Source organism: Sus scrofa, chromosome 13 (assembly GCF_054392235.1).
Source record: "Sus scrofa isolate SSC_HxYL_T2T_F1_AM1 chromosome 13, Sscrofa_HxYL_maternal_Yorkshire_Landrace_v2.0, whole genome shotgun sequence".
Taxonomy (NCBI): Eukaryota; Metazoa; Chordata; class Mammalia; order Artiodactyla; family Suidae; genus Sus; species Sus scrofa.
Window position 1 is genome coordinate 125,027,530 of NC_139395.1, and position 22,752 is coordinate 125,050,281.

At 40.6% G+C, this 22,752-nt stretch overlaps 1 protein-coding gene across 32 annotated transcripts in view; it reads right to left on the minus strand.

Moving 5' to 3' along the window:
* Positions 1-22,752, minus strand: part of PLD1 (phospholipase D1) — a 224,320-nt gene that overhangs the window by 152,781 nt on the left and 48,787 nt on the right. For 15 of the 32 annotated variants that reach the window (XR_014822374.1, XR_014822369.1, XR_014822367.1 and 12 more), the window contains exon 1: positions 21,808-21,943. The gene's annotated coding sequence lies outside the window, so the exon portion shown is untranslated. 32 annotated transcript variants of the gene reach the window in all.

Genomic DNA, 22,752 nt, shown 5'->3' on the forward strand with positions numbered 1-22,752 from the left:
GGGCCTGGTCATTCAGCCACAGTGTGCAGTGGGCCAGGAGTCCCAATGAAACGACAGAGAATGGATATTTCAGACTGAAAACAGATATGGAGGAGCCTTCCTATAAGGAAAACACCTGAGCCACTGGCCCAGCCCCCACCTGGACTCTAGCTGAGAGGCAGCCTAGTGGAATCCCATGACTACCTGAATTTTAATCTCCATTCCACCACTACGAAGCTGTATAAACCTACACGAGCAGCTTTTCCTCTCTGTGCTTTAATTTCCCAGTCCATAAAATGCAGAGAGTAGTAATGCCTTCCTCACTGGATTGTTGTGATGATTAAATCAGTCAATGTATAAAATGCCAAGAATAATGCATGGCCTAAAGTCATGCTACATATAGCACGTGCTATCTGTGTGAGGTGCTGTTATTATAAACTGGACTTCTTACTTTTTAAAAGTAAAACAAGGTGAATAATGAAGTCAAGAAGTTCCTCAACACTCTAAGAAATAATACTTGTGAGTCCATTGACCTATTTAAATTCTACTGGTGGTGGCAGTCTTCAACATGCCATTTGGGAAAAGAGTATTTTTGGATTTCTTAAGCAGAATAGGTAAAATTTCCCTCTCAACAGACACCCTTCTTTGATTTGTTCCTTTTACACTTCTTTTTTTTTTTTTTTTTTTTTGTCTTTTTTGTTGTTGTTGTTGTTGCTATTTCTTGGGCCGCTCCCGCGGCATATGGAGGTTCCCAGGCTAGGGGTTGAATCGGAGCTGTAGCCACCGGCCTACGCCAGAAGCACCAGAAGCACAGCAACGCAGGATCCGAGCCGCGTCTGCAACCTACACCACAGCCCACTGAGCAAGGGCAGGGACCGAACCCGCAACCTCATGGTTCCTAGTCGGATTCGTTAACCACTGCGCCACGACGGGAACTCTCCTTTTACACTTCTTGATTTAAGACCCATATGTTTCTCTCTAGACCTAGTCTTACTTTTTTTATTGCTATGTTTTATGCATATATTTATTGAAGTATATTTATTTTTAGTTTATTTACAATGTTGTATGGACCTAGTCTTATATTTGTAAGCCACTCCCAAAAATATGTATATTATTTTTTTAATGTTTAAGCATTTTATTTTTTTTATTTTAATGGGTTTCTTAGTTTAATTTCTTTTTTTTAATTTTTTAATTTTTTTATTGTTATTTCCCCAATACAATTTTTTTCCCTACTGTACAGCATGGTGACCCAGTTACACACACATGTATACATTCTTGGTTTTCCCATTATTATGTTCCATCATAAGTGACTAGACATAGATCCAGCAACCCCACTCTGGGCATATATCCCAACAAACCTTTCCTTAAAAAAGACACATGCACCCCCATGTTTATTAAAGCACTATTCACATAGTTTCACTGACAATGTATTTATAGGAAATTTTTAGCAACCTTATAATACATCACAGTACTATAGAAATGACAACCAACCATCTACATTTTATTTCAAGAGTTCACACTCATCAGTTCACCCTTTTAACATGATGACCAACAGCCACTCCTACATAGATATGTAGCTGGAAAGGATACTTGTGAAGATGCTGTTCCTTGGTTCAAAACCCTACAAATTTGGGCCTCTGTGAGTCTCCTCACCCCCTGCCACCTATACAAACACACACTGCACCTCAAGCTCACTATCATGGCATTCAAGACACTTTCTGACCTGGCCTGAAAATGCCTTTATAGGCCAACCTCCTACTCTAGCTCCATTCATTCACTCCTGTCTGGTCAAACAGGTCCTAGGGACTAAGCTTTCATCTGATCAGACTTCTGGACCCAACTGACAATTTACAGGAGTTGCAGAGGGCAGAGGGATACAGTAACTGTACCACAAGGATGGAATCAGAAAAACCCAACTGTGGGCATTTCCAGAAGTCAAACGTCCTGGGTTCATCAACAGAAAAATTATAAGGAAGTGAATACAAGAGAACTTGTAGATTCAAGGTGACTCAAAATCCAAATTAAATAGGAAAATGATAAAATAGGCAAGATTAAACTCTATGGGCTGGGGATGATACTCAGGTGATAAAAACCATGAAGAAACATAAGGACAGTGATTGCTCTGGGGAGCAGGGGTTTGGCACTGAGACAGGGTACATAGAACTGGGTTCTGGCCTGGCTGGCACAGGTCTGTTTCTTGACCTGAGTAGTGGTCACGTGGGTGTCCGATTTATAATTATGCACCAAGCTCTACATGTGGTCTTGGTCCTTTCCCCGCTCATGCAACTTCTGTCATTTACCTACCTCCCTCCTCGACTTCTCCACCTGATGAGACCTTCCACACTGTCTTTTACTAACTCTCCTGGCTCTCCCACCCATCCCTGGAAAACAGGGGCAGCATCTCCCCTGATTAAGCTTTGCAGCACTTGCTTCCTAAGTCTTTGGTGGCACTTGCATCTCAAAGGTTTTGGGGGCATGCCTCATCTCTTCTGTGATATTGAGGACAGGAAGTTGGATCATCCCTACAGGAAGCTAGTCAAAAGTTAGGTGAGAACTTTGAACCCATTGGGTTTACCCTGACAAAAGATCCCCATCATCAGCCCCCAATCTTTCCTTACTGTTTTGGCTTATCTGCAACCAATGTACAGACCCTGAGTGTTCCCCTGGGTTAAAAACATGGGGTCTTAATTCTATCTCTGCCACTTATTAGTCTTGTAAGTAGTAACCTCTTGCTTTGCCTAATATTACTTGAGTCTCTCTAAGCCTCAGTTTTCTTATCTGTAAAGCAGGGCTAATCCTACCTAATAAGATGTAGAATATTACATATAAAGTAGTTTACCAAGTATATGACAAAAAGTAAGAACTTAATACATAGTTAATATTACAAATATTACTGTTACTATAACTATTAGTATCATTAATAGGAAAGGTAGGCCAATCATCAAGCACTGATTTCTTTAGCCAAGTGAAGTAAAAACATAAAACCTGGTAACAGACAGGTTTACTCAATGCCAAACAAACTGTGGGAAGTAGAAAACTCAGTGGATTTTTATTCCTTTGGTCTCCTTCATACAAACCCAGCATCATTTTTGCTAAAGTTATCTATTTGCATCTCTTTCACTCTTACTGAGCTATGAACTCCTAGAGCACCCAGACTGATAATGTGTTGAACTTGGGTCCAGCCTCTCCAATCACAGCCCCATGTCTAGCTTCACTATGTGATCACAGCCCTTTTTCTTCTCTGGACCTGGATATGACCTCCTAATTCCTCTGACCTCTGCACTTCTGGGGCTTTAAGCTCCTTGCTGTCCCTGAAAGAAGTCTAGTCTGATCTGTTTCATTTATTTAGCATTTGTTGAGAAATAATGAATTAAATGAAGACAGGAAATTGCATCATCAATGGGCACTATTTTATCCTGGGTGTTTGTAAGTGACTATGAGTGGGGCAGGGGGAGAGAAGGAAAAAGAGGGAGAGGAAACAGAAGCTAATGCAATCAACTCAATAAACCTATATGGCTCATGTATCTGGTGGCAGACACTGGGTAAGAACTGAGGATACCATCTTTAGATTGTTGAAACCAGTGGATACAGAACCTGGCCAGTAACATCCAGTACACATGAGGATCTAGATAATCATTTGGTTCTACCTCTTTTGATGCACTGAGAAGAAGATAGAGCCCCAGGGTCACACAGAGAAAGCAGAGTTGAGACTAGAACTCAGCCCTCCTGCATGCTCTGCATGTTCGCACAAGTCTGTTTCAGGGGCAGATTCATTCCACATAGTCCAGCTCTGAGCCACGTCCAAATGTGTAAGGGGTACGACCAGACAGGCAGAATGAGCCGCTGTCGTCCCAGACAGTGCTCAGTGGGTGTGGACCAGCTGCCAGCCTCATTGGGAAAGAACTAGTTTGGTCCTGGCTCAAGAAACCACCACTCCTGTGAATGTTCCTAAGGAACAGAGCTATTCTACTGACACCTGACTCTGTGACATCCCTGAGGGTCAGAAGCACCCAGCTTGCATCAGTGCTAACAAGAAATGCCAGACTGAAAGACAGTCTGCCAGACTTCGGTGAACTGGAGAGAGGCAGCATGTGCCAGCTGGACTGGCAAGTCATCTTGTTTTCCAGGCTTGGGATGATGTAATTCACGCAGTGGGTACTTAAGGGGCAACCACAATGGGCTGAGCACCAGGATAGGTGCCAGGGATACAAAATGACCTCACGTAGTTTACTTCACTGTAAAAAGAGGGAGGAATTCTCATTACTCTCCACCTTATGCTGTACATTTGCCTTTTTTCCCACCAAAACCCCAGAAGAGCCCACCTCATCTATTCCCCACCTCTGCGTCTTTCCAACCTTCCTCTCATCGCTCCATTAATAAACTTTTTGTGGGTTTTTTCCTATCACCACTTCTCTCTCCCTGTAACTTCAGAGGCAAGCTTTTGAAGTTATATTATGTTTCCTTGCTAGTTGGACTTTAATAACCAAACATGCTCCATGCTCTCCAACCTCTCAGGCTTTCAACAGGCTGCCTTTCTGCAGCTTTGTCTCCCTCCAATTTTCTTCTTTGCCTAACTCTTATCATATGTTCTGAATTGTCCCAGGTGCCACCACCTCTAGGAAGCCTCCCCTGACCTCGCAGGCTGGTTCAGATTGCCTCTCCTCAGTGCTTTTACAGCAGAGAGGTGAGTCCATTGAAAACATTCTTTTCCATTTGGCCTCTGTCTCCTCTACAAGACTCTCAGTTCCCTGAAGGGAGAGGACATCTCAATAGTCCCAGTTCCTAGTGTCTACTGGGCTACTGTTTGTGGATCAAATGTGTGAGTATGAATAAGACTTGGAATACCTCACAGTACGGGCAAAACAGGGAACACCATGTGCATAAAGATTTCTAGATTACAAAGCATATTTCACACATACATTTTATATTTATTTATTTATTTTTGCTTTTTAGGGCCGCACATGCAGCATTTGGAAGTTCCCAGGCTGGGGTCAAATCAGAGCTGTAGCTGCCAGCCAACGCCACAGCCACAGCAACACAGGATCAGAACCACATCTTCAAAGCTACATCACAGCTCACAGCAACGCCAGATCCTTAACCCACTGAGCAAGGCCAGGGCTTGAATCTGTGTCCTCATAGATGCTAGTCAGATTTGTTAACCACTAAGCCGCAATGGGAACTCCCCATACATATATCTTATTTGACCTTCCTAAGCCTTGCAGGGAAATAGTCTTATTTCAACCCTCTTTTCAGCTGAAGTAGCAATGGTCTGAAATAATTAAAAGGTCTAACCATTCAGTGAGGGTCACACTGTGTAAGTGGCAGGTCTGACCTTCAAATTATGGCCCCTGGATTTCATATCTCTTGCTTTCTCCATTCCCCACATGCTGCTATCTTTATATTCAGAAGTACACAAGGCTCTATAAACTTTCCTCACCCAAACCTGATATCTGAAAGCTAGTCTGCTTGCCTTGTGCCTAACCAAACTACTTATTAGAAGAAACAGAAATGAATTCTGCTTAATTTTAACAAAGGAAGCAAATCTAGAAAAGGAAGTAATATAGTCAGAACAACGGAGATACCTCTTCCATCTTCCTTTCTTTGGATGAATGAACATAATGATTTAGGTATCATATCCTCCTGCTAAACCTGCAAAACATCTGCGACTTAGGGCTCATAATGAAATGGCTGCAGATCTGCCCTGTATTATTAAGGCCAAGAAATCACCATCCTATCGGTGGTCAGGAGGAGGGCACGGCGAAGGCAACTTTTATCTGAGAACGCCCTTGATGCCCAGCAACACTGCATTGCCCAGAGGCTGTTAACCTCTCCTCAGCCCCTTCGAGGCCTCATGCCCATTCATCCAGCTGAGAGCACATGATCCATCACCCTAATTCCTCTCCCGCTGAAAACCTCTACTCACTTGTCCCTTTGTCCCGTTGCAGTCACCTGGAAAAAACCCATCCCGGCCAATCCAACCATCTGCCTTCTTGGCCCCTACCACAAGGTATCTAAACAGGTGCATAAAAAGCATCCAACTATGGCATGGACCAGTGTTTATGGACCCCAACCTCAGCTGGCCCTACCCGGCTATCTCTTACCCCACTTTCAAGGCCAACTTATTAAGAAAGCTGTCTATTTGCTCCTTATATATCATCACTCTTCCTTCATCCCTCATCCCACTGAAACTGGCTTCCACCTTTCCATTCTAAGAGCTTTCACTGAAGTTCCTAAACACCTGCATAGTATATGATCCAAAGGACCCCTCTCCTTTCTTGTCTCACTTAACCTTCACCCTTCACCCTATTGCTTCACCCTTGACTCTTCTTCTTAAGAGTCTCTTCTCTTGGCATTCACATTCCCACACTCTTCTAGTTTTACTCCTCCCTCTCAGTGCCACTGAGATGGAATCTTCTTTGAAGCCTTTCTTCTTTGGCTCAGCATTTACATGCTAGTATTCTTCAGGGTCCTAAGATTCCCCTTTCCCATGTTCCCTACCCTCAGGGTGATCTCACCCATTCTAATGGTTAAAAAAAATATGCCAATGTTTCCTTTCCTTGGTGTTTCTATGGCTCCCTGGTGATACCCATTGAGTACACTCCTTTCCACTTGCCCTCTGTCTTCGCTGGAAAACAGGGAGCTCCCTGAGGGCAAGGGCCATTTCTGTGTTCCCAGTCACTCGTGTCTACTGGGCCCTCTGTAACTGTGTCGAACCTTTTTCTTTTTCCTAAGCTTCAGCTCTATATACCCAGCTACCTCTGAACTTCTGCTCTGGGTGATCTTAATAGGCTCCAAACAGAATTCATCATCTTCAAAATCCCAAAACATTTCCTCTTCCTTTGTTTCCTTCCTAAATGAACTGGGAACATCATCTACCAGCTGCATAAACTGAATCCTTAGCAATTCCCTGTCCAATCAATTAATCCTGTCAAATTCTAAATATCTCTTCAATCTAACCATTATCTTATCTCCATAACTATGGCAGGTTTGAGGAAATGAAAAAGGGTGCAGCTTAGCTGGGCATAGGGTTAAGGGCAGGTTATAGTGAGGCATTTATACTTAATTTAAAAGTCCCCACCCACCAACCCTCACTCCCACTCTTGATGCTGGAGGCCTAGAGCTAAAAAGCATTAATAACAACAATTTGGGGCTGCCTAAAATGGGATCTTGTAGGATATACAACACCACTTTTAACTGGTTACTTTTTATTACCCAACTAACCAATGGTGGTTTCAAAAAAAAAGACAGTGGGCTAAATGGAATACTGGCTCCGCTCTCCTTAAAAGTTATTGCAGGAAATAATGATTTCCAGATGTGTCTCAGGTATGGAAAGTAATCCTTTACAGAACCATCAGAGTTCAATTCTGCCACATTTGAGAAACAAGGCTATATTTAAGGTAAACAAGATGAAACCTGATGTGTGTGGAGGGTGAGGGATAAAGGAAGGAAGGACAGAAAGAATGATGAGAAACAGGCAAGGCCTAATGACGCATGGGCGTAGCTGACAGAGTCTATCGATTCATCATTAAAATAGCACTAATATAAAGTTAATAAAAAGCCACAAAGTAATCAGGAAGTGCTGTAAGTTAGTAGTTTCTAAGCGTTTCTGGTTATGGTACCTATACCTGCCTAAAGCTATAAGTCGTAGCCAAATTCATTAGAGAGAATGTACTGGTAAAAATCTATAAAGATAACTCTGTGACCTTCTGAATTGTACACTTTAAATTGGTGAAAAGTATGGTTTGTAAATTATATCTCCATAAGGCTGTTTTTTTTTTTTTTTTCAATCTGCTTGGAGTTCCTTTCATGGCACAGCAGAAACAAATCTGACTAGGAACCATGGGGTTGCAGGTTCGATCCCTGGTCTTGCTCAGTGGGTTAAGGATCTGGCGTTGCCGTGAGCTGTGGTGTAGGTCACAGACACGGCTCGGATCTCACGTTGCTGTGGCTGTGGTAAGAACCAGCAGCTGTAGCTCCGATTCAACCCCTGGCCTGGGAACCTCCATATGCAGTGGGTGCGGTCATCTTAAAAAAAAAAAAAAAAAAAGACAGAAAAAAAAATCTGCTAAGACATAGGAATAGTAAGGAGAGTTATAAAAATCAATCAACATATATCAATCCTCAGAGGAAGAGCAGGCAATTTTCCTTGATCTTATAGAAGAATAACCATCAGCCAAAATCATTTTTATGTTTCTTATAACAAAAAGACAAACTGCTACTTATAAGCAAAAAGACAAGGGTAAAAGACATTGTCAAAACACTTAAAGAAAGCAATCTGTCAATTTCCACATTGAATCTTGCTTTAATTCCACTGTTTTCACTATCAGAACACTCTGCCCAGTGAGATCATTATGTTTTCACAAACATAATAGTCACATCAGGAAGTTTCTGCCAAACCAGTATCTTTTAAAGAAATTACAAAAGTATGTATCACAAAGAGAACTATTATAAGCTCAGAAAAAGCATGAAGTCTCAATACCTAGAAAAACTATTAAAGAAAAGACAAATTCTAGGTCAGTGATCATTTCCTTTTCAGGACAGAGTTGCCAAGAAAAGCTCAAAAGATAAATAAAAAAGTGGCAGTACTCAGCTCCTCATAGGCACACATGACTGTGTGCTGAGTGCTTGTTTGAAAAGATGCAGGATGCAATTATTTTAGTCTCTATTAGAAAAACAAATTAATTAATGCAAAGACAGAGTCTTTTGAAATCATGTTAAAAGGTAGACACCAAAGTGGAAGACAGGTGTATGCTCAGAATATGATTCACCGAAATAGACATTAACTACGCTTATCCTCTGATCTCACTCAGTTTCAGCTGACTAAGCAAACCAATTCAGCTGATATGAAACAAAACAAAAACCTATCCTTTAATTTCTATCCTCAGAGATAACTTGCTCAAACCCACAGAACCAAATATAACTCAGTTTTGGTTTTAAGTCACGTGTTGAATCCACTGTGACTCAACATACGGGTTTCACTTACTTAAAGTTGTCTGAAACCAGGTTAGCTTGATTATGGCTATCCAACATAAGAAACAGCCAATGAATTAGGCAGGAAGAATACTGGCCACAGAGCCAACGTTTTAGGTCTAATCTCAACTCCAGGGACTGCCCCCCAAACCAACTCAATCTCTTGAAGTTAAAAGCTGCCTTTGAATCTTTACACACCCACATGCCAGGCATACAGTAAGTGTTCAATAAATGCTTTCTGAATTATCATCGCCAACAGCTAACATTTAGCAAGCACTTACTAAAAGTACTTCATATATTATATAATTTAACCATTGCAATAATCCTACAAAGTAGGTTTTCAAAGTATCTGCACATCACAAATTCAGAAACAGGTGTAGAGGGATTAGCAATGTGCTCATGTCACTCAAACTGCTGAGTGGCAGAGAGAGAGGCCTGCAGGGCTCCTCAGGAGGGAGTAACAAGAGTGGAGGGAGCACACACCCCAGTCAGCAGAGCTGGGTCTGAATAGGTTCTCCCTTCTACAGACTGTAGCAAGTGGCTCAGATCCCTTAAGCTTGGGCTCCTCATTTACAGAATGAAGATATAGTTCCTTGATTCTTAAATGGGCTTTCTGCCCCCCTTTCCCCAACACACATTTTAACTTTTCTAAAATTGGCATGACTGTTGCATTTTAAGTCTACGTTTAGTGTGATGGCAATCTCCATCCTTTATTTTCTCCCTGAAAAGCTGAAATTTAACTGATGATGTATCTTGCCATCAACAATGTCTTAGAATCAAGGAAATAACAATAGTAATACCAACCTCAGTATTGTTATAAGGATTAAATGACATAACATATATAATACAATTCAACACATTGCCTTGAAAATAGTTATCTCCACCTCCCCACACAATGGCACATGTTAACATTATTTTTTAAGAGCTGATGCACTCTTAGTATACATTATCAGAAGAGCAGGACCCAGAAAAGGAGCTAATAATCCTAGCCTGCTAGTCAGTCTACACTTGGAATACTGTATTCAGTCTGAGGGCCATGGAACAAAGACAAACCATGGATACTCAGAAAACAGGGCCAGGTTGGAGAAGTCTAAAATATGTGATATCATAAGGAACGCTTGCAACTATCTGGAGTTTTTAGGCTGAATGAAAATGAGAAGAGTTTTGTATATATCAAGACTTATGGATGAAAGTAGATGTTTCCTCTATGGTTCCAGGGACAGAGGTGGAACACAGGGATGGATATTCTCGAGAGGCCCATGTCACATCAGCATAAAGGAGAACTTCCTAACACTTTGAGCTCTCTAGGAGTGAAAGGGCCCTAGTGAGTGGATGGCTTCCTAAAACAGGAAGTGCTCCATCAGCACCTGGATGGTGCCATGTCAGCACTCTCCAGAACGCCTCCTTCTTTGTCTCAGAGGCTGCACCTTTTAAATGCCATGCCTGGTTCTTCTTCCTCCAAACCTAGGCCAGACCTCTGGAGACCACTCAGAGCAGAAGTGGCCCCTGAGGCCTCCGCCAGCTTAGACTCCACTATCTAGGGAAAAGCTTCACAAAACCGGCAAAAAGTGAAGGGAGGAAAAGATGGATTTAGGAGATGTCTGGTATTGTAGCAGTTCACATGGGAGGTAAAGACGCAGTTTGGATAAAGACTGACAGGTTCAAACTCAGAAGCAGTATGGCACCTGAACTACTCCACAAAGAATGTTCTAGCTGGGCCCTAATGAATCCGTGTAAGGTGTGGATCAGTTTTATGAATTACAGCAAAGCCTTGGTGAGATTCACATTCTTTCATTCAGCAATAGGTCAGCTCCCTTCCTGCCCCAGTTACATACTTTTTCTAACCCTATATCCAGGCTTTAAGGAAAAACCTCCATCCATACTCTATGAAGAACTGCTAAGATCCCAGATTAAAACAAAAGCGTAACCTTGGACTGTATCTTCTTATCAACATTTATTCAAACACTGGTATTAAGCTTACTGTGAACTTTGTGATTCAACTACATTGCCAGTATTACAACCATTTTATCTAAGTCTCTCTGAGCAAAGGTGATAGGTATCAACCTTTCCCAACAAAAACGTACCTTGCTTACGATTAGTGGTGATGAGTGGATACTTCTTTCTACCAAGTAAAAACGAATGGCACAGTAATCGGCTGATGAGCTTCACAGTCTTTTTCCCCATATGGTACAAGGGAATCCATAGGCTATGGCTCAGCCCTCAGGGAGTCAAAGACTTTTTTGCCTAAGACATTTCTATCATTGATACCTCTGTAACACCAGTTACACTCAGGAATCCATATGAGAGAAGATCAAAATTCTCTCTTGCATGGTGTTGAGTAATTACTACGTGTCAGGTGCTAGCACAGAGTCCAGGAGCATAAAGGTCAACCACTCTCATTAGGGGCTCACAGTCCAAGGGAGGAGACAGGTTTTGACAGCTAATTCCCAGCGTGTGAAGAGAAGTTCAGGAGGAGCACCAGGGAGTGCTCAACCTGGGGGTGGGGGGTGTTGGGGAAGGTTACTGCTGGAAAGGCCCACTGGAAAGGTATCTTTAAGACCAGATAGGAGTTCACTGAGCATACTCAAGTGAAAAATATATTCCACGAAAAAGGAACAGTTACAGTGTGTTGGACTCTGTAATCTAAAGAACAATACAAATATTCTTGCAAGAGAGTGAGGCAGGGTGAGGGCCATAATAATTCTTTTCTGATATCTGGGGGACTATCTGATTAGGTGTGTGCTTCTCCACACGTAAAAGGCACTCTGAGAAGTGGAATGGGGGGGTACCAATGAGAGTGTACATTTCAGATTAATACATGCAAGAACTATTAGAAAACTATTAACTAAGAACTATTATGAAGAACTAGGAAAAAAAAGAACTATTAACAAAGAAACTGGTTGCTTGGGTAGACGAGTTTCCTTCATAATTACATAGTTTTGGAGTCATTCTGGGTTCTAATTCTTGCTTAGCTTGTGGTAAGTGCTTAATAAATAGTAGCTATACATATATTACGAGATGATGAACTCACCTTCATACTGTGAGTTCCAAGATCACACCAAGTTGTCATCTCTGGCACTGTCTCATGCATGGGGTATGAAGGTAGATTAGAGATCATCAAGGTGCCTCTCAGGTGCCAACCTGGGGCTCTCATTTGACTGTCTCTGCCCATTTCTGATCAGGCAACATTCCCTCAGCCCACTAGGAAAGACACTAAAGAACTAACCTGATATATCACCATATGTTGAAAACCTGCTATATAAATATTATTACTATTCCCTCTGACATTATCTTTCTAACTTTATCATCCCTGGTTTTATTTTATTCCTGTGCGTATGTGTGTGTTTAATGGTATGAAAATATGTTTACAAGCTAACGCAAGTCTTAGTAGGACACAGATGAAGTCAGAAAAAAAATGAAATAAAACAACCTTCTATAGTGTTATAAACGACACTAATAACAACAATAGGTAACATTCACTTAACATTTATAATGCATCAGGCATCTTAGAAGACCTTATATATACAGTATTTCATTTAATACTCTTAATAACCCTAAAAGGTAAGTACTAGTATTATAATCCCCAATTCATAGATAAGGAAATTGAGTCAGAGAAGCCAAGTAATTCACTCAAGGTCCCAACTAAAAAGCAGTGGTCTAACCTAAAAATTTTGCACCATAGCCTACAACATATTAATGATATGTACTTCCATATATTTTAAGATTTGAATACTGAATACTTTTATTTGAATCTTAAATACAGGGACTCCATAAAAAAAAAAAATAAGCCACTTGATCTAGTAAACAGGTGACAATGCTAAATTCATTTGGTCTTCTCAACAGTGTCTTGTTGAAAAGAAAGGGCCCACAGAGTAACCAAGTCATGTTCACCTAAGCAACAAGTCAAAAGTTCCAGCTTTCTCACTTAGTCGATGATTCCATTTCTATGAAATGTTCAGAATGGGCAAATCTAAAGATGCAAAAAGTAGAACAGTGGTTGCCTAGGGCTGTGTAATGAAATGAGAGAAGAAGGAAGAGTGGGTACAAGGTTTCTTTTGGGGGAGGGTGCTGAAAATTTCCTACAATTAGATTATGGTAACGGTTACACAACTCTGTAAATATACCAAAGAATGTGGAATTGTACACTTTGATGTGTAAATCATACAATCTCAATAAAGCTGTTAAGAAACAACTCCCAAGGTTCAGTATCCAGGGATCTCTAGTCACCCTCTGTGGCTGCTGTCTTCCAGAACAAACACAGAAACCAGATGTGCGTTAAGTAAGCCTTTACTCAAGAACAAAATGTTCGAACAACAATGAGAATAAAGATGATGCCTATGAAGCTAAGTTTTCCTTAGACGCCCTAATGAGTCTTCAGCCTCTTTAGTGTCATTAGGTTGCTGAATGGTATTAGCTTTTGATTTTTACCAACCCAGGAAAAATGGAAATATGATTTCATTCTTCATTACTAAAATAGTTGTAAGTGGACAAAATGAAATAGCAATAGGGGAATCAAAGACCGCAAAAGACCCCAAAAGACTCCAATCAAATCGACTAGAACCATGTGACCCTGGGGACTCAATCTTTCTGGGCTTCAGTGACTTCATCTGTAAAAGGAAGAGGAAGAATGAAGCCAACTACTCTAAGAATCTCTTTAACTTCCATTAACCCAGTCAAGTCATATCTTCGAAGGACCGTTTCAGTATGGTGGCTTGTCACATTCTAAATTAAACATCAGCAACTCCTCCTGGACCAAGGAAGCATTATAAAGACATCATGAAAGTGTCTTTCCTGGACTAATGTTTCAAGCATTCCAAGTGAGCTTCTTCCCACATCCTTTATTAAATAATAATTTGATTAGCTATAACATCTGACTAAAATTTTTAAAATGGGGAGTTCCCATTGTGGCACAGAGGAAACAAATCTGACTAGGAACCATGAGGTTGCGGGTTCAATCCCTGGCCTCGCTCAGTGGGTTAAGGATCTGGTGTTGCCGTGAGCTGTGGTGTAGGACAGACACAGCTGGGATCCCGAGTTGCTGTGGCTGTGGTGTAGCCTGGCAGCTACAGCTCTGATTAGACCCCTAGCCTGAGAACCTCCATATGCTGTGGGTGTGGCCTTAAAAAGCAAAAATAAAATAAAATAAAATAAAATATTAAAAATGGGGCATAAACAAAGTGGGTATAGAGGGAACATTCCTGAATATAATCAAAGCCATTTATGATAAACCCACAGCAAATATAATCCTCAATGGGGAAAAACTGAAAGCCTTCTCACTCAAATCTGGAACAAGACAGGGATTGCCCACTCTCACCACTGCTCTTCAACATAGTTTTGGAAGTCTTAGCCACAGCAATTAGACAAACAAAAGAAATAAAAGGCATGCATATAGGAAGAGAAGAGATCAAACTGTCACTGTATGCAGATGATATGATATTATACCTAGAAAACCCTAAGGACTCAACCCCAAAACTCCTTGAACTGATTAATAAATTCAGCAAAGTGGCAGGATATAAGATTAACATTCAGAAGTCAGTTGCATTTCTATATAGCAGCAATGAAACATTAGAAAAGGAATACAAAAAAATGATACCTTTTAAAATTGTACCTCACAAAATCAAATACCTCGGAATACACCTGACCAAAGAGGTAAAGGACCTATATGCCGAGAACTATAAAACTTTAATCAAAGAAATCAAAGAAGATGTAAAGAAATGGAAAGATATTCCATGCTCCTGGATTGGAAAAATCAATATTGTGAAAATGGCCATCCTACCCAAAGCAATCTACAGATTCAATGCAATCCCTATCAAATTACCCATGACATTGTTCACAGAACTAGAACAAACAATCCAAACATTTATGTGGAACCACAAAAGACCCAGAATCGCCAAAGCAATCCTGAGAAACAAAAACCAAGCAGGAGGCATAACTCTCCCAGACTTCAAGAAATACTACAAAGCCACAGTCATCAAAACAGTGTGGTACTGGTATCAAAACAGACAGACAGACCAATGGAACAGAATAGAGAATCCGGAAATAAACCCTGACACCTATGGTCAATTAATCTTTGACAAGGGAGGCAGGAACATCAAATGGGAAAAGGAAAGTCTATTCAGCAAGCATTGCTGGGAAACCTGGACAGCTGTATGCAAAGCAATGAAACTAGAACACACCCTCACACCATGCACAAAAATAAACTCCAAATGGCTGAAAGACTTAAATATACGACAGGACACCATCAAACTCCTAGAAGAAAACATAGGCAAAACACTCTCTGACATCAACATCATGAATATTTTCTCAGGTCAGTCTCCCAAAGCAATAGAAATTAGAGCAAAAATAAACCCATGGGACCTCATCAAACTGAAAAGCTTTTGCACAGCAAAGGAAACCAAAAAGAAAACAAAAAGACAACTTTCAGAATGGGAGAAAATAGTTTCAAATGATGCAACGGACAAGGGCTTAATCTCTAGAATATACAAGCAACTTATACAACTCAACAGCAAAAAAGCCAATCAATCAATGGAAAAATGGGCAAAAGACCTGAATAGACATTTCTCCAAGGAAGATATACAGATGGCCAACAAACACATGAAAAAATGCTCAACATCGCTGATTATAAGAGAAATGCAAATCAAAACTACCATGAGATACCACCTAACACCAGTCAGAATGGCCATCATTAATAAATCCACAAATAACAAGTGCTGGAGGGGCTGTGGAGAAAAGGGAACCCTCCTGCACTGCTGGTGGGAATGTCAACTGGTACAGCCACTATGGAGAACAGTTTGGAGATACCTTAGAAATCTATACATAGAACTTCCATATGACCCCACAATCCCACTCTTGGGCATCTATCCGGACAAAACTCTACTTAAAAGAGACACGTGCACCCGCATGTTCATTGCAGCACTATTCACAATAGCCAGGACATGGAAACAATCCAAATGTCCATCGACAGATGATTGGATTCGGAAGAGGTGGTATATATACACAATGGAATACTACTCAGCCATAAAAAAGGATGACATAATGCCATTTGCAGCAACATGGATGGAACTAGAGAATCTCATCCTGAGTGAAATGAGCCAGAAAGACAAAGACAAATACCATATGATATCACTTATAACTGGAATCTAATATCCAGCACAAATGAACATCTCCTCAGAAAAGAAAATCATGGACTTGGAGAAGAGACTTGTGGTTGCCTGATGGGAGGGGGAGGGAGTGGGAGGGATCGGGAGCTTAGGCTTATCAGACACAACCTAGAATAGATTTATAAGGAGATCCTGCTGAATAGCATTGAGAACTATGTCTAGATACTCATGTCGCAACAGAAGAAAGGGTGGGGGAAAAAACTGTAACTGCAATGTATACATCTAAGGATGACCTGACCCCCTTGCTGTACAGTGGGAAAATAATAAAAAAAAAAAAAAAAAAAGGGGCATAAAAATCAAAAGACAGTTCCCTAAAATAATGTATAAATGCAACGAAATAATTGTTCTCCATAGTAAAAACATCCTCTCCCTTACAAAAATTGAAATTCTAACCTGTCATTCCTAAGCTATTTTAATGTTTATTATAAAAATAATAAATTTCTCCTTAAAGGAAACCTTAAACTTACAAACTATTTGAGGAAATTAAATCATTCTTAGAGGCGTTCCTTTGTGGTGCAGTGGGTTAATGACACACTGGCGTTGTCACAGCAGCAGTTCAAGTCACTGTTGTGGTACAGATTCCATCCCTAGCCCAGGAACTTCCACATGTAACAGGTATGGCCAAAAAAAAAAAAAAAAAAAAAGTCATTCTTAGAGCTACCACCTTAAATAGATTACTCGTGGTGTTAACTTATATTTTGCTACATCTTATTTTAATTTTTCTCTCTCCATTAATAGTTTTTATGTTTTCAAATATAATGGAATCATTTTTAAATATTAATATTCTGGAAAGCATATGAAGAAAACTAAAACTGCCAGAAGTTGTCACCTTTAAAACGATTCCTAAATCCCTATTAACTTAAGATGACTCCTCAAGCACACCTGCTGTCTCCAGAAGCACAAAACACATGGAGACAGGAATATTTTATTTTATTTATTTATGTATTTTGTCTTTTTAGAGATGCACTTGCAGCATACAGAAAGAAGTTCCCAGGCTGTGGGTGAATTGGATCTGCAGCTGCTGGCCTACACCACAGCCACAGCAACGCTGGATCCTTAACCCACTAATTGAGGCCAGGGATTGAACCCTCATCCTCATGGATACTAGTCAGATTCATTACCACTGAGCAATAACAGGAACTCCAAGACAGGAATTTTGTTTGTTTGTTTTTGGTCTTTTTGTCTTTTTAGGGCCACACCCACAGCATATGGAGGTTCCCAGGCTAGGGGTCCAATCGGAGCAGTAGCCACCAGCCTACACCAGAGTCACAGCAATGCAGGATCCGAGCTGTGTCTGCAACCTAAACCACAGCTCAAGGCAATGCAGGATCCTTAACCCACTGAGCAAGGCCAGGGATTAAACCCGAGTCCTCATGGATACTAGTCGGGTTCGTCAACTGCTCAGGCACAACTGGAAGTCGGAAATCCACTGTTTTAACTGAAAGATCTACCATCACTATTTCTTCCTACTCTTAATTTTTCATAATTAAAATTGTAATAGTTGCATAATGGTCCAGCATGCAGTTTTCTTCTATCACTGTATGTTTTGATTAATTCCAACTTTTTATGATAATAAATAATACTTTAATTTCTACTTTTGTGGTCAAATTTTTTATACTCCTACCTAACTGGAAAACTGCAATCTGTTGCCCTCTTCCTTTTATAATTTCCTCAATTGGTTTTAGGAAGAGAAAGTGCTACCCCATACAAAGGCCAGGATTCTTATTGATGTCTTTTCTTTCTTTTTCAAATTAAAAATTTAACTCCTTAACCTATGACTGTATTTTTATATATTTGCCACATGTTTAAGTTTTGGGCAAATCTAGAGTAAGTTATTTGCCCAGCATTTTCAAATACACACTTATGTTTTTAAAGGAAATACATATCTCATATTCTTGGCTTTCCTTTAAGTCTCAGAAAGCCTTCAAACATGGACAAAATAACAAGACCTTTGATTATCAGCAGGAAATCATACTGGGCAGGAATAAGGAGGACACTCATACAGGGCAAATTAAAGCTAAACAATCAAAAGATCCAAGTTCCTACCCTTAATGGTTTTATTATTTTGGCCTGAAGAAGTCTCAAAAGTTCCAAGATCAGCTTATGTAGTTAAAAGACAGTTTTCAAAGCTATGGGCTTATTCTCCATGTGGATTGCTCACCATTGGTCTCGTTTGCTGACCATGAGCAAGCTCTATATCCTGCCACTGGCCACTGGTTCTTGTCACTGGTCACCAGCAGAACATGTGAGAAAGCAGAGCACAAGCTCACCTTCCATCCAGTGGAAAAAGAACACAAAGGACATGCCTCATGGGCCGACCGTGGGTCAAGAGAAGCATCTTTGAGCAAGAAGAGCAGCACAGATGTCAGTATTCACATGGTTGCTTCTCATCAATAATAAAGATTGGATTATATTGCCCAAAGACATCAACTTCCCGTACCATTTTTTCCCACCAGAGCACCCCTCTGAGGCACAATACCATGACTGCTGACTAGTTGCTATGATTTAGGATGAACTATGTAACCTTCCTGGGACAGTTTTATCAAATGTAAAATGGGGCTAATAAAGACCATTGACCTCTTAAGGTTGATGTGAGGATTAAATAAGAGGCTGACAACAGGGACTGCCCTTAGGAAATGCCTTTTGAGTGTGAGTTGATATTATTACTCTGACCACTGCCTCTACTACTTCTGCCAGGAGAATGAATCCCATCACCCCCAGCAATGCCAGAGGGTCAAACTTAAACTGGGTTTTTCAGAAGGAAAGAGGAACCTGGGGAAGTACATGGTCAGACAGCCCTGGGAGCAGAATCTGACCTCAGCCTCTGTGGTCCCTCTGGGAAGTTAGCACTTACTGTCATTACTAAAATAGTGAATTTCCGGAGCGGGTGGCATCACAATCTCCCTTGCTTTCTGGCCCACTCTCTGATACGTAAGCACAAGACCAAGGCATATCAGCATCTTCAATGAGCAAGGTTAAGAGCAAGAACCAGTAAAGGTGGGAGGTGGGGGGTACACAAATCTGACAAAACCAGAAACTGCAGGTTGAAAGCCAACAGCTCCCAAAACATGCACCTCAAAAACAAAGACTGAAGGCAGGGATGACAGCTTTCTGGGGTGTGAATGGAACTGGCCAACAGACGAGTATTTATCAAGGTTTATCAGTCTTTAGAAAACCCACTCCTAACAGCACAATGACTCTTAGTTATTGATTTCTTTCCTCCAAGTTCTTATCTTCTACTGACATTCAACCTTCCCGATGTTTCATGAGTTTGGAGTGGGCCAATTCATGTTGAAATAATTTACCTAAGGATTTGCCTCCCACTTCGAAGCTCAGATTCATTTTAAAAGAAAATAAGGATCACATGCTTCTGGATCATCAACTATGTTCATAGCCATCTGAGATTTAGAAGAAATCCAGAGTATCTTGAGTCTTAGCAAGAAAGCATGCTGGGTAAAAATTAATTGACTCTCAAGCTCCCACTGTGGCTCAGTGGTTAATGAATCTGACTAACATCCATGAGGATAAAGGTTCAATCCCCAGCCTTGCTCAGTGGGTTAAGGATCTGGCATTGCCATGAGCTGTGGTGTAGGTTGCAGACACTGCTCGGATCTGGTGTTGCTGTGACTGTAGCATAGGCTGGCAGCTATAGCTCCAATTTGACCCCTAGCCTGGGAACCTCCACAGGCTGTGGGGTGCGCCCCTAAAAAAAAAAAAAATTAATTGGCTCAAAGCTTAACTTAAAATTAGATGATAGGGAATGGGAAAAATGCCTGTCCCTGTTTGATTTTAGCCAAAAGGCAGAGATATAGCAAAACTAAACCAGTCTGGCAAGATGAGAACAGGAGTTGCAATGTGTGTGCCAAGCCTAGAATCAGGAATAAGATTTGCTTCCATTCCAAATTACAGATTTTCAGCATTCTATTGCACAGTCTTTCCCCCCTCATATTTGGAGGAAACTTATTGTAATGAATATTCTCTGGGAAAACCCTAAAATCTGGCTTTTAGGGAATTTCCCTTCTTATTTTGTCCTCTGCCACATTGTTTATTTCTGTTTCTAATCAGTGCTATTTTGTTTTGTTATCATCTGTAGAAGAAAGGCTGTGAAGCACTTGGGAACACAGAAACTGAGACCCACCAGACATAAATGAGCTTTGTGAGTTTTTAAGACTTTTATCCCTGCCAACTCAGCACAAGCAAGTAAATCAACACGTAAAATATCTTAACATTGTCCTTTAAAATCATCAAGTAGATCGACAATCAGATTGACAAAAGCCTTCCTTTAAATTTAAGTTAATAGCATACAATAATTAATGATAGCATATTATTTGCAATAATGGCATATATTAAGCAAGTCATAGCAATCTCTGCTTTTTTGACGACTTCTGCTGAAGGAAATATCTGCAGAGGCCCGGGCAATAATACAGCTGTACAGCTGTGTCTTGGGGGGATAAAGTACAATCGATTTTGCAATTCTGAGACGGCGTGGAGCCATAACTTTACAACTGCAGTCTCGGCAGAGATGGGACTGGGATCTTTAAAGTTTAGCAAATCACCTCAAAAATTTTTAAGTACCTACTTCTGTCTCCTTTCTCCCTCAATTTTATATTTTCCAACAGAAGAGAACATAAGAGAACAGACCCTCTCTGAAACACTGTATTTCCCTTTGGGGGAGAAAAAAAGAGATGAAAATGGCAATAATAGAAGCATCTTAATATACTTTAAGACACTAGTGCCTACCTTGAACTAAAGCATATTTAAAATAACATAAAAGCCGATCTACTTCATAAAGTGTTGCAAACTTGAAAACACCATCAAATCGAACTACTCTTGTGGAACAATTTCACGCTGGGTTGCTTTCGTGACAAATGAACAAAGGTAACATCGCTCTCTAGATGCTGAAGTTACTGAAATTAAGGAAGATATTCTCTTGATACTTTGCTTTATTGACTTAATTTTACTTTCATATTATTAGCGATACTTTTATGCCTTACAAGGCACACTCCGTCTTGACAGTCGTGTTTGTTCCTAGAGTCATCTCAGATTGGGAGGAATCCCTTAAGAATAAAAACAGTGACGACAAGGGAAGGGATTCAGTCCAGTTTAATCCATCTGTATGCTCTGTCCACAGCAACGGTCGTGCAGGTATTTTCTGAGGCATTCTAGAAAAATGCCAGACTTTTCAAAGAGAAAATTGAAATGATATTCTGGTTCCCTGTCACTATAAGCAGTAGGGCCCAGAGAAAAACCATGGATCAGGCAAGCATGCACAAGTGTGTGAGGGTCGACACCGCGGGCTGGGGTGCAATGTGCTGCTGCTTAATGTCCCAAAAAGTAAAATTAACTGTGTTTAAGAGCATAGTTATTCCTAGAAGATATAATGGGGAGACACCAAGAAAGGAATTCTGAAAAAGGAACCGGGAATGCATACAAACAAGAACTGTTCTCTAGACCGCACATCCAGCACATACATGTCATTTCCTCTCGGCTTCTACCTGCATGATCTACTGTCCAACAATGCATATGTTATAAGGAGAGCCATAACCCCCAAACCTCCATAGGATCAACGAACTCATACGCTTTTCTAAAAGAATACAGCAACAGCACAAACACTCTGCTGACTGTCATGTTTTCGCCTGTGAGGACAGAAAGAAAGTCTGACCTGTGCAGCAGAAAGTTCAAAACGTTATTTACTAACCTGGTGCCCCTGTGCAAGCAGTCGCTTCATATTGCTTTAAAGAAAGAATCTTTACTATGAAACTAATCTCCAAAGCAGCTGAAAGCTGAGAGGGGAAAAAAACTGACTACCCAGAGAGTCCACAGACAGGCTGTTCCCAAGCCCCGTTTTCTGGCTGACTCCCCAAAGGCAACTTAAGTCATAGCCAAGCCCACAAAGCACTTTAGCCTATAAGCTTTAGTAATGAACATGAAACCACTCCCATATGTTAAATAGACACTGGGCTGCTGTGAGAAAGAAAACCCGCATGCAGAATGAGCTAAGGCTTGGGCTTCATTTTCATACTTGCTGCCCAAGAAAACTGTAACACACCAACTTAAACAAAGAGCACTCTCACTCCCTTCTCTCCTCTCAGTCGCTGTACTAAAGCAACTCATTCATTTTAAACAAGAAGAATACAGTCTGCCCTCCCTTAGGGCCAATAAACGAGTTGTATATTATTGCCCAAGTTGGCAGTGGTGGTGATGGGACATATAGCAGTATAATTTCACATTGCCTAAAAGGGACACATGAAATTATTATTTCTGAGAATCACAGTCACATACTACCACTAGTTCTAGATTTTTATAATACATTACATAAGCATGAAACCTAATTAATCACTAAACTCTAAAAATCAAGTTTAAGAGGAATGCTTATCAAAGAGCCTTCTAACTTCCGATTCTGACTTAGTGTCTATAAATCTGGTAATCACTCCTAATTCAGTTTTACCATCTACAGGTAGATTATAAAATTTAAAAGTTTGGGGGGTGGTAAATTTGGCTGGGAGTTTTGTAGTTTTTTTATGGTTTAAATTGGGACTTACTATGACTTATGAGGGTTTCAAAGCAAGAAATTTAAATTTGTTTTTCATTCTAGAAAAATGTAATTGATAATTCCATAAGGCATTGATATCTTAAAACAGTC